This window comes from Nuphar pumila, chromosome 5 (assembly GCF_984573655.1).
Source record: "Nuphar pumila chromosome 5, dmNupPumi1.hap1.1, whole genome shotgun sequence".
Taxonomy (NCBI): domain Eukaryota; kingdom Viridiplantae; phylum Streptophyta; class Magnoliopsida; order Nymphaeales; family Nymphaeaceae; genus Nuphar; species Nuphar pumila.
The window spans coordinates 55,246,714-55,260,223 of record NC_143253.1 but is presented as its reverse complement, the minus strand read 5'-3'; positions in this window follow the sequence as shown (position 1 = coordinate 55,260,223).

The following is a 13,510-nucleotide window of genomic DNA, read 5'->3' as shown; positions in this document are numbered from 1 at the left end:
GCCAATGTACAAATGCATACAATGAGAAGAATCCTAACTACTGTAATGGATGCAATGCCATTAAGCTAAATATGATATGTGATGCACATGAGTTGCTGTGATATTAGAAATAAATCTTATATAATTGAAATGCTAAGTATGTTGGAGTACAACAACAATGTCCGGAGGAAACACAATGCTCAGAATCCACCAGCGAAGAGATCACTTCAGGCTGGGAGGAAACACAACTAAAGATTGCCGAACTGAGGTCTGCCAATCATATCAACAGATGTCAGTCTGAACTGTAGCAGAAAATGTGTAACACCTCCTGCAGATTGAAAACAATCCGGCACTTACACAAACGTCCTACTGAACCAATCTGCCGCACTGAATCTGCAAATTCTTGGCAGAATTAAGATCAGATGTTCATAGTACTTCCAACGTGATTCCTCAATTAAATTCACTGTGAATCAAACCCGATTCACAGTGAATTTAGCAGAGATGTGCTCAATAGACGTTAAAGCATAGAGTTCCAGCAACTTTCCTGTGGAAACAAGACTTCACGACAGATTTCACCGTGAATCTGATTTGATTCACGGTGGAATCAATGCAATGCAATATGATATGCTACAGAACACACTCAATGCATATGCTATGCAAACAAGATACGATGCTGCTGTAACACAATCAACTAAAAAATTATGTAAAATAAAGGATGAAAACGGAAAACATGAAAAAGATGAAACAGTGAGCAGATCGTGATGCAGATGAACGAAACTTCAAATGATATGATGCAATGCAAATACGAATCTGCTTTACCAAAACTGTCGATGCACAATTACTAACTTCGATTTGATTTTGATGTTGTGAAATCATTGCAAAGACACAGATCAACTTGATTTAAACCCAAATTGTACATTGTCACCGTGAATTCATTGTGACGTCAATATCTTGAATAGGTTTACCGTAAACAGAGTTATCCTTCACTGTATTCCATTAATTTGATATGCTCTTCACTACAGATCAGCTTGGACTGATATCCAGCGCAGATCTGAGCTAAAAACTACAGCTCTTAGCATGATCTGAATTCAGATCAACATCCGATGAATTCAATGGTGAATTCAGTGCAGATTCTTACGGTAAATCAAAGAAAACAGAGTATATGTTGAAGAACGACAAATGATGTGGATGTTGCAGATTGAAGACAATGCTAAACCTATGCTGATGCTTACTATGCACAATGCGATGAAGTAAATGGATGCACGATGCAAGATGAAGTAAAAAAAAAATAGTATGCACGATGCAAGATGAAAATAGAAAAAAAAGAAGAAATTGCTATGATTTGATATGCAGATTGCAGGGGAAAAGATCTAATGTGATTTTTTCTTTTTGATTTTGAATTTAATGATCTAATCTAACTACTCTACAAAAATTGAAATGGAAAAACCAGAACAAAGAGAAGAAGAAGGGGAAGAGAAGAAGGGGAGAAGAGAGAGAGAAGAAGAAGAAGATACTCACAGTCTTAGTTTAAAAAAGATGGCCTCCAACCTTCACGTTGTCACCGGATTGCAAAGCTTTACCGGAAAAGAAGAAAGGAGAAGAAGAGAGAAAGAGGGAAGAAGAAGAAGAGAGAAAGAGGGAATTTCGGATGGAAGAGAGGGAGGTCATGCGTAGAGGAGGAGACCCCTTTTCCCCTCTTCTATGTGGGTTTTTAAAGTAGTTTAGAGTTTGTTGTGGTAAAATTACCACAACTCCAAAAAATTCTGGAAAATTCTAAACACTACTCTACTAAACAAAGCTTATTTGCTAAAAGCCTCAATTTTTCTCTCTTTTTAGTAAAACTAAAAACTAAACCTATTCTAAACACATTTTTTTCATTATTTCTCAAACTTAACCTTCTAAATTATTTACAATTGATAAACTTTGAACTAAATTGCAAAATAAATTGATTTTTCAAGCATTTTCCAATGTTTATTCTTTTTGCACATTTTCTTGAAACTAACAACTCGGGATTTTAATGCGTTTTTCTATGAAATCATGCATAGTTTAATATGAATTAAACTCTAAAATGTATGCATGCTCAACTGTCTCCAAAAAATTGGAACAAAAATCTTTTTTTTTTTTAAATCCACCCAACCGAACCAGTTGGCTGGGGCCCAAACTAGGTTGGCTGCCCAGCCGACTGTGGATCGGCTGGGCCTGACATAACTACTTTTTTTGTCTTAAATGAGTTTATGAAACAAAAAACTCTTTTTTTTTTTGTTGACAGAGACCTAGTCCCAGCCGACTGTGTCAGTTGGGACCGAACAGTAGATGTCTTGTCTCTAATAGCACACCTCTATTTTTTTTTACTGGTATTCAGGCCAAAAAATATTTTTTCTCTTTTCTGACTATGATCTGGCCCAGCTGAACTAGTCGGTTGGGGTTGGGCAACAGGCAGCCCTGCTCAGTAGATTGTCTTGGCTGGGCACAGCCACCCGATGCATGTGGGTTCTAAGCCCGCCAAATATTATCAAACAATTTTTTTTTCTTTTCAATACTTTTGTTCATTGTTAGGTATCAAAAATCCCTCTTTAAATCTGTCCAGGTCTGTCCACCAATGCAGTGGACAAATCGGTCCAGATCAGACATGTGTAATGAGTCAAATCTGCCCATCATTGTGATGGTCAGACATGTCCAGATTTGTCCATTCATCTTATGGGACAGATCTGTCCAAATATATAAATACATAATATATATATATGCATAGTGATCAGAAATATATATCCCAACCACGCACATATCGATTTCCATGGATCGAAATATGTGAAACCAAAATAAAATTTATGGTTTCCTTCAAAAGTATTGCCTAGATCTGACTTAGGCTCTTTTTCTCATCAGAATCAAAAGAGAAAACTGGTACCTTATTTTTGAAGTTCGAAAAGACCGAAAAAAGCTTTGAAAGATCGAAAAAATAAATGGATGCCCGGAGAAGACAGAGCCTCCTCCTTTTTCTTCTCCTTCTTCTCTCTCTCTCTCTCTTTCTCTTTCTTTCTCTTTCTTTCTTTCTTGTTTTTTTTTTGTGGTTTAAATAGAGAGAATAGGGGGTGACACCCCCCTCCTTCCCTTTTTTTTCCAGCTCCTTTTAATTGGGTCTGGAGATAGACCTCCCCTTATGGTAGTCTATCTTTAACTCCCCTTTTCTAAACACATTAAAATTTCAACTTTGACTTTTTTTTACCTTTCTTTCCTAATTTCATAAAATTTTATTCATCCTATATTGTTTCCTTACCTTATGCTTTTCTCATAACTATTATGGACTCTACTAGGGAACCTAATTAGTTAGCTACTTCTGAAATTCAGGATTAATTGTTATTTAATAGAAATTTAATTAATACTTTATTATTTATTAATAAATAAATATCCAAAATCTTTTAAAGGGTACTTTATCTCTTTGAGAATCTTTTTAACTTTAAATATCTTTAATGTAACCCTTTATTTTAAATTTAAACTTGTATTTTAGTTGGATCTAGATTTTAAATCTGGATTAGGATCCAAGATCCAAATCTACATCCAAAATCAATTTGGATCCTAAGCGATCAATTTCTAATTAACATGGGTCTTAGACTGAGTCCAGACCCATATTAATTTGGATCATATGGATTGGATCCAGTTCGATCCAAATCTAGACCTAGCCCATCGAGGTGGGCCTTTTTTGAAAAATTATAATTTTTGGGTCAACTGTAGCTCAAATTTAGAAAAGTAAAATACCGTTGAACTTAGAATTTTGAGCCGCATCTAACGATATATAGTTCAAATTTTGCCTCTAAAATTTGCCAAAATTTTACCCAAATTTTGCTTGAATTTAAAAATTAAAAATAAAACTTTTTATTACCTTTCTCTTAGCTCATTTAGACTTTGTCGATGAGACATGGGCCAAACCCAGACTCAAATAACATATTCCTAATCTCAGAGGTTTCTTAATTTTCCTTCAACACTTAGACAATTTTTTTCTAAAATCTCTAATTTGATTAAGTATAAAATACACAATATTACATCCCTACCCCCTTAAAAAAATTTCGTCCACGAAATTAGAACGTACCAAATAAGTGTGGGTAGTGTTGTCACATATCCACCTCAAGCTCCTAGGTTCACTAGTCCAGTTCGTGATGTTGCTAGCGCACCTTCACGAACGGGATTGTCCTACTGCGTAGTGTCCTCTCCTGGCGATCCACAATCTCCACCCCTTTCCTCTGTCATCAAGTCAAAATGCACTTCGATCGTCTCATAGTGGAGCACATGTGAAGGGTTAAGTACATACTTTCTCAACATTGAGACGTGGAAGGCATTGTGAATCTGCGAAAATGGAGGAGGAAGTGACACGCGATACACAGTCTCCCCAACACGCTCAAGGATCTCGAAGGGTCCAACATACCGAGGACTCATCTTCTCCTTCTTTCTTAACTGGAAGACACTCTTTATAGGCAAGATCCGTACGAACACGTAATCGCCCATATCAAAGTTAAACTCACTATGTCGCTGATCGGCATAGCTCTTATGCCTACTCTGCACTGCAACCAACCTCTATCGAATCAACTGCAGCTGGTCTGAGTAGTGTTGGATGACCTCTGGAGACTCCACTGCTCTCACTCTAACCTCTTCCTAGCACATCGGGGATCTGCATGGTCTACCATACAGAACTTCGTACATGGCCATACCGATGCTGGCATGATAATTGTTGTTGTACAAAAATTCTGCAAGCTTCACATGCCTGTCCTAGTCTCCTGCCCAATCTAAAATGCACGCTCTAAGCATGTCCACCAATGTTTATATTGTGTGCTCTGTCTGCCCATCAGTCTGTAGATGAAAAGTCTTGCTAAACTTTATCATGGTATCAAGGGCCTTTTGCAACTGGCGCCAGAATCGAGACATGAAACGAGGATCTCAATCTGACACAATTGAATGTGGCACCTTGTGAAGTCTGACTATCTCATCCATGTACAAATATGCTAAGCTCTGACTAATTTTAACCAACAGAAAATGGACACTCATCATCAACCTGTCTACTATCACCCAGATGGCGTCGTGTTGACGATAGGTCCTTAAAAACCCTACGATAAAGTCTATTGAAATATCATCCCACTTTCACTCTGGGATATCAAGTGTCTGAAGAAGTCCACCAGGCCTCTGGTGCTTAATCTTTACCTGTTGACAGGTGAGACACCAAAACACAAACTCTGTGATGTCTCGCTTCAACCCATTCCACCAATAAGTCCTTTGAAGATCTTTGAACATCTTGGTGGAACCAGGGCGAATGAAATATCTAGACTTGTGGGTCTCGCTCATCAGTTCCTCTCGCAGTACCTTGGGGACCCACCATCTATCTTCCAACATGATGGTCTCATCTTCTTCATAATGAAACTCTTCAACCGACTTTTGGGCACTCACACATAACTTCTTAAAAGCTGGATCAACTGACTGGAGCTTCTCGATGTGGTCTATGATCTCAGGATATGCATGCATCTTAGCATAAATGATACGTCCGAAATCATCTACAAATGGCTGCCATTTGGCAAACTCCTTGATCAGATCCCAACTGCATCTGATCAAGTTGGTTGTCGTGACTGGGGCCTTTCTATTTAGTGTGTCTGTTACCACATTCGCCTTACCAGAGTAGTAGGCGATGGAGAAGTCGTAGTCCTTCAAGAACTCCAACCATCTACGCTGCCTCAAATTCAAATAACGATGAGTGAATATGTACTTGAGGCTCTTGTGATCAGAAAGGACCTCGTAGTGCTCCCCATATAGGTAGTGGCATTAGATCTTCAGTGCGAAGACCATTGTTGCTAACTCCAAGTCATGCATGGGGTAATTCTTTTCGTACACCTTCAGCTGTCAAGAAGCGTATACAATGACCTTTCTGTGTTGCATAAGAACACAACCTAGTCTGGTCCGTGAAGCATTGTTGTACGCTACGAAACCACCCGTCCCAGAAGGCAACATCAAAACTAGGGTCGTGGTCAACCTCTGCTTCAGCTCCTGAAAGCTCTCCTCGCACCGAGGTGACCAATCAAACTTCACCCCATTCTGTAGTAGCCGAGTCATCGGAGCAGCTATACGTAAGAAGTTCTAGATAAATTGATGGTAGTAACCCACCAATCCCAAGAAGCTTTTAATCTCTGACATTGTCTTTGACTGCTCCTAAGACAATACTGGCTCCACCTTGGCTAGATCAACCTCAATGTCTTTCTTGGAGATCATCTGGTCGATAAACATCACTCTATCGAGCCAAAACTCACACTTTGAGAACTTAGCATAAAATTGATGTTCCTTTAGTGTCTGCAATACAATCCGTAGATACTCTTGGTGCTCCTATATGCTCTTAGAGTAGATAAGAATGTCATCAATGAAAATGATGACAAAAGAATTCAACCATAAACTGAAGACCTGATTCATGAGGTCCATGAATACTGCAGGGGCATTGGTGAGTCCAAAAGACATCACCAGGAACTCATAGTAATTGTACCTAGACCTTAACGCGGTATTTAGAATATCCTCTGCCCTGATATGCAACTAATGGTACGCGGAGTGAAGATCTATTTTCGAGAACACCTTTGCCTTCTTCAGCTGATCGAACAGATCATCGATCATATGCAAGGAGTACTTGTTCTTCACCGTCACCTAGTTTAGCATGTGATAATCAATGCAAAGCTGCATGGACCCATCGTTCTTCTTGATAAAGAGGACCGGTGCACCGTAAGGGGATACACTCGGTCTGATGAAACCCTTGTCAAGAAGCTCCTTCAGCTGCTTTTTCAGTTCCACAAGCTCTGTAGGTGCCATATGATGTGGTGCTCAGAAAACTGGTGTTGTGGCAGGCATTAACTCGATCTCCCTATGAGGTGGCAAACCCGGTAAGTCTTCAGAAAAGACATCCAAAAACTCATGAATCACATTTAATTGTTTCAAGGGTGTCGCTTGACTGTCCTTCGTGGATACACTGACCAACAACACTATATATCCCTGCTTGTGGTACTTGGAGATCTTCAAAGTTGAAACAACCTTCACCTCACTCATCGGCCTAGTCACCTGGAATACCAAGGCAAACAAATCGAGGAGCTCCAACATAACTTTCTTTCTCTGACACTGGAGGGTAGCATTATGTCTAGACAACCAGTCCATACCTAGAATAACGTCATAAAAAGTTATATCTAGTATGACCAAGTTAGCATACAACTCATGCCCCTCAATAACCACACAGACTATAGGAAATATTTCTCGTAAGAGGACGATGCATCCATTAGTGACATCACATAAAGAGCCTTCTCTAGGCTAGGTGGAACCAGATCAAGCAAGCTCGCAAACGACGAAGATATAAAGCTGTAGAAAACACCCGAATCAAACATCACAAGAGCATAATGATCAACAATTAAGAAAATACCTTCGATCATATCAGCTTGATTGCCCTGTGTGGCACTATGGCGGCATAAACTCTTCCATTGGTCTTCTGTTGTCCCTATTGCTACTGAGGCCTCTGCTGCTACTGCTATGGCTACTGTTGTTGTCCTCCATGAGTTGTCGGCTTGTTCGAACAGTAGGTAGCAATGTACCCGAGCTGCTGGCACTGATAGTAGCCCCCCTTGAATAGAGGACAAGAGCCCTGAGGATGGCTCTTGTTGCATTTCCGACATACGAATGGAGCCTTTCGCTGTTGTTGTCTCTACTAGGGTCAACCTTGTTGGCTGATGGGTCCACTGCCTCTTACCCCCCTACACTTTGTTGCCCGCAGGTGGGTTATTCCTCGATCTGCTAGTAGTGTTAACTCTATTGCCGCCTCTCTCATGCGACCCATCCTTGAACCTCTCCCACTTCTTATTCAGGAGGATCACAAACTCGATAGCATCATTGAGGGTAGTAGGGCAACTCATCATCACGCGAACACGAAGTGCGTCCTTTAGCACATGAACATACTTGGTTGCCCTCGCCTTGTCATCAGTAAAACGGTTTGGGAAGTAGCACTCCCAACTCCTGAATTTGGTGGTGTAGTCCACCAAACTCATGTTCTGCTGAGCCGAACCTCTGCTGCATACATTTTTGTGCATAGGTGGGAAGTACATATTTAAGAACTTTTTCCTGAAAACCTCCCAGAGAGTGACATTCACTCCATCATACTTCACCCATCGCAGGGTGTCCTACCATTTTTTGGCATCACCTTTTAGCTGGTACATGCCAAAATTTGTCTTCTTCTACTCGGGCATAGGCAAGACATGGAAAGTCTGCTCGGTCTCCTTGACCCGGCTCTCAACAACCTCTGGGTCTACCTTCCCTAAAAAAGTTGGCGGGTCCAACTTTAGAAATTTCTCGTGCATGACACCGATGGGGTTTGGAGCAACCTCGACAAGATGAACACATGTGGGTGCCTGCACTGCCTGCGCCTGCACATGGGTCATCACCATCACAGTCAAAGTGTTGGGGGCATTCAACATGAAATCCCTCTCCTCCTGCCAGTCCACAAGAGCACCAGAAGTAGAAGCGCGCGTGTAGTAATACATCTAAAATATGAAATTTTTGGAAAGTTATACCATGATCGATCCTACCCTCTTAGGATTGATCCCAACACACATATAACCTATATTCACATCAATTCCTAATTCACACCAAAAGAAAATGAATTAATTAAGCTATACATGCATTTCATCATAAGAAATTCAAACACTTTCATACAAGTATCTAATAGTCTTACCAATGATGAAGACTGCTCTGGGGCACGAGACGTGACTTGTTGACATTTTTTGACATGACTCAATTATCAAAAAAAAAACTTTTGATACAAAAAGATGGTAAAAATATAAGATTTTGTGGTGTGCTCTGATATCAAAGTTGTAATGACCCCAACTCATCTCCATTGAAAAGTGATTTTTTTTAAACAATTGCGAAAACAATCATCGAGACCCGGGGCCTTACAGTCATAACCACATCTACAACCACAAGGAATCTTACACTATCATCAACGAAACCAAATCAACTTTATTCATTAAAACCATAATGTTTAGGAACAATAAGTAAATGAATAAAAACAAGCCCAAAAGTGGAACCTCTCTATCCAAAATAAAAACTCTCAAGCAGTCATGTAGCCCTCGTAGCTCCCCAAAATAGTTGTCCCATCACTAGGTCTCAGAGGCTGTAAAACACATAAAAAATAGGGTGTCAAAATCATAGATCCTACGTACGAGTCTCTCTAATAATTCAAATAAGTAAAAAGAACATAAATTAGATTCAACCAATATTTTGAAGGGATACACGTAAAACAGGTTTATAACTCAAATAACCATTCATGTAATAGGGGACAATAATCATGTAATATGAAACAATCATCATGCAATCATTAATATAATGCAAGTAAGAAAGCACGTAAATGTGCATGATCTAGTGCATAACAGGAATATGCATGATATCAATGCCCATGCATGAGTAAATTATTATCTTTTATCAGAGTATTTTTTATATGCATATTCCTATTAAATGCACACAATTTTAGTTTCACTTTTTATTAAAAACTCGCGAATACTAAAAAATGGGCACAATAATTCTTGAGGTCAAGTTAAGTTCTCAGTTGTAACTTATAACACAATTTGTACTTTATTACTTGGTCTCACACTTAGCTCTGGATCGATATTAAGAATCAACACTATCCATCGAAACATTAGTAATCAACATCTAATGTCGGGACACCATAGAAATCATCATTCACTGATGCCACTTTCTTGGTATACCAATAACAACAGCTGTGACTACACACCACCCCGAGGCAAAGTGACGAAATCTTCCTAAACTATAGTCGAGAGGTGAACCACCTAGTTGGGTTTAGGGGCACAAACACACACAAGGTTTTAGTATTCTCACGGTTCTCCAAAACCGCAGTATAAGATTCCTACACTAAAGAAGGGACATCCAAGAAAAGCATTAATTACATTATTTTCTCTTTTTTTCTTATTAAAAAATAATTTATTTTAAATCCTCATTTTGCAAATCAATATGCAAAACACAACATTCATTTTGTAAATCAATATGCGAAACTCATAACGGAACCACAACACATTATAATATGAAACAATGCAATTAGTTCAATATTCAATAAACATTAGATTGATTTTTGTGATGCATAAGAAAAGCTAAACATGGAGAAACACATGCTCAAGGTCCACATGGCCTACAATGTTCCACTTTTGAACACAGGTGCATCTAATGCAAAAACCATCATCATCACGATACTTATGCAATCATTCAACATGCTCTCAAATACACATTCACATACACTAACAAGCATGTGCAAAAATAACATATTTCATACGCATATGATCATACGATTGCAAAAACACAACTTTCTCTTCATGACTTATCACATGCTTGATATGCAAACATTCATGTGATCATGCAAGTGTACAACAAAAACCCAAATTTCAGGATTTACATGTTTATTTCATGCATATGTATGTCAACAATATTTTGTATGTCAAATCATGCATAATCGAGATTCTTTTTGCCGTTTGGCAAGCTCGGGGTACAATACACATATCCATTAAGTCCAAACCATACTGCCCGCAAACGGGACAACAATAAGACACTATTGGCAGCATGTTTTGTATGTATAAACATGTAGCCAAACAGTATTTGACAGCAGCCAATGATGCACAAAAGATGCAGACTTGCACACCCAATACAGCCCGTAAACAGTCACGATCAAGACATATTTATTAGCATGGAAACAACTTATGCGACAGCAACAAAAATGAATACATGTTCAGCTGAATCATTGTAGCATACATGAACTTTTCTGTCACATTGTTACATAGATGCATGCCTAACAACTTACATAAAATATGCATTTTGATCACATTGTAAGCCGACATGACAGGACACATAAAACATTGATCATGTATGTAACTAAACATTCAATATGTATCAATCTGAACATTTAAACATGAGCATATATATCATATATAATTCTGGACAATAGTAACACAGATCTGAATTTAACACATGCCTCAATCTGTACACTTAACATGCATGAATTTGGGTATTTCAAACTATCAAAAATCTAAACAAGTAACTAGAAGATGTCTAAATATTTGTATATGAAAAATTAGCATATATACGATGTACAAACTTGAACTTTATGAATCAGTCCAGAGCTTCTTTTTTTTCCTTTTTTGAATCGAGGTTCAGCCCCATCCGAACCAGTCGGTTGGGACTGAATAGAGCATTATTCTGCCTAGCCAAATAGGTTAGCTGGGGCTGAAGAGTACTCTATACTGTCTCCAAAAAGTCAAAATACAAATCTATTTTTTTTTAAATCTGCCCAGCCGAACCAGTCAGCTGGGGCCCAAACTGGGTCGACTGCCCAACCGACTATGGATCGGTTGGGCCTGACATAACTATTTTTTTTTGTCTTAAATCAGTCTATGAAACAAAAAACTCTTTTTTTTTTTCCTGTGTTGACAAGGACCTAGTCCTAGCCAAACCAGTCGACTGGGACTGAACAATAGGTTGTTCTGTCCTAGCCGACTGTGTCAGCTCTGACCGAACAACAGTTGTTTTGTCCCTAATAACACACCTCTACTATTTTTTTTTGATAGATATTCAACCCAATTTTTTTTCTCTTTTTTAACTAAGATCTAGCCCAACCGAACCAGTCGACTGGAGTTGGGCAATAGGTAGCCCTGCCTAGCCAAGAAGCCACCCGATGCATGTGGGTTCTAAGCCCGCCAAATATTATTAAACATTTTTTTCCAATAGTTTTGTTCATTTTCCAGTATAAAAAATCCCTCTTTAAATCTGTCCAGACAAATCAGTTCATCACGCGTAATGGGTCAGATCTACTTATCGTTGCGATGCTCAAACATGTCTGGATCTATCCAGATATATAGATACATATATCCAACATGTATATATATAGGAATCGGAAATATGTATCCCAACTATGCACATATCGATTTCCATGGATCAAAATATGTGAAACCAAAATAAAATTTATGGTTTCCTTTCAAAAATATCGCCTAGATCTGACTTAGGCGCCTTTTCTCATCCGAATCAAAAGAGAAAACTTGTACCTTAATTTTGAAGTTTGAAGAGACCGAAAAAAGCTTCAGAAGATCGAAAAAATAAACAGATGCCCGAAGAAGAAGGTGGAGCCTCCTCCTTCTCTTTTCCTTCTTCTCTCTCTCTCTCTCTCTCTCTCTCTTTCTCTTTCTTTCTTTCTTTCTTGTTTTTTTTTTTGTGGTTTAAATAGGGAGAATAGGGGGTGACCCCCCTCCCCCCCCCTCCCCCCCTCCTTTTTTTTCAGCTCCTTCTATTTGGGGTTGGAGATAGACCTCCCCTTTTGGGAGTCTATTTCCAACTTTCATTTCCTAAACCCATTAAAATTTAACTTTGACTTTTTTCACCTTTCTTTCATAATTTCATAAAATTGTATTCCTCCTATATTGTTTCTATGCCTTATGCCTTTCTCATAACAACTATTATGGACTCTTCCAGGGAACCTAATTAGTTAGCTACTTTTGAAATTCAAAATTAATTATTATTTAATATTTATTAATAAATAAATATCCAGAAGCTTTCAGAGGATGCCTTATCCCTCTGAGAGTCTTTTTAACTTTAAAATTCTTTAATTTAACCCTTTATTTTAAATTTAAAATTGTATTTTAGTTGGATCTATATTTTGAATTTAGATCTGGATCCAAGATTCAAATACATATCCAAAATCAATTTGGATCCTAAGCTGGATCAATTCCTAATTAACATAGGTCTTGAACTGAATCTAGATCCATATTAATTTGGATCATATGCATTGGATTCAGTCTGATCCAAATCTAGACCTTGCCCGTTGAGGCGGGCCTTTTTTGAAAATTTATGATTTTGGGGCCAACCGTAGCCCGAATTCAGAAAAGTAAAATACCGTTGAACTCAAAATTTTGAGCCGCATCTAACGGTATATAGTTTGAGTTTCGCCTCTGAAATTCTCTTGAATTTAAAGGTTGAAAATAAAACTTTTTATTACCTTTTTGTTGGCTCATTTAGACCTTGTCGATGAGACCTGGGCCAAGCCCAGACTCAAATAACATATTCCTAATCTCGGAGGTTTCTCGATTTTCCTTCGCACACTTGACAAATTTTTCTGAAATCTCTAATTTGACTAAGTATAAAATACACGATATTACAAGGCCCCCCACAAAAAGGGGCGAAACAATCAAACGCCCCAAATGAAATGATCAAAGCGGCCCTTGTAAGTTTTTCTATTACATGATTTATGTGATACCACTTTCTGTTTTCAATGGCCTTTTTTTTTCCTTTGGCTATTCCCAGTTTCTTGTGTAGGAAGTTTGAGAGTTTGACACTTTTCACTCTATTTCAGAGAACAGAAGATGTGCAAACGATAAGATCATAAGCCATTCTATTCCCTTGTGAAGTGGTTGGTATACATATTCATTACCCTGGAATAGGAAAAATCATCAATAGACAACTACAACAATCCATTTTCCTCTTTCAGTGAAGA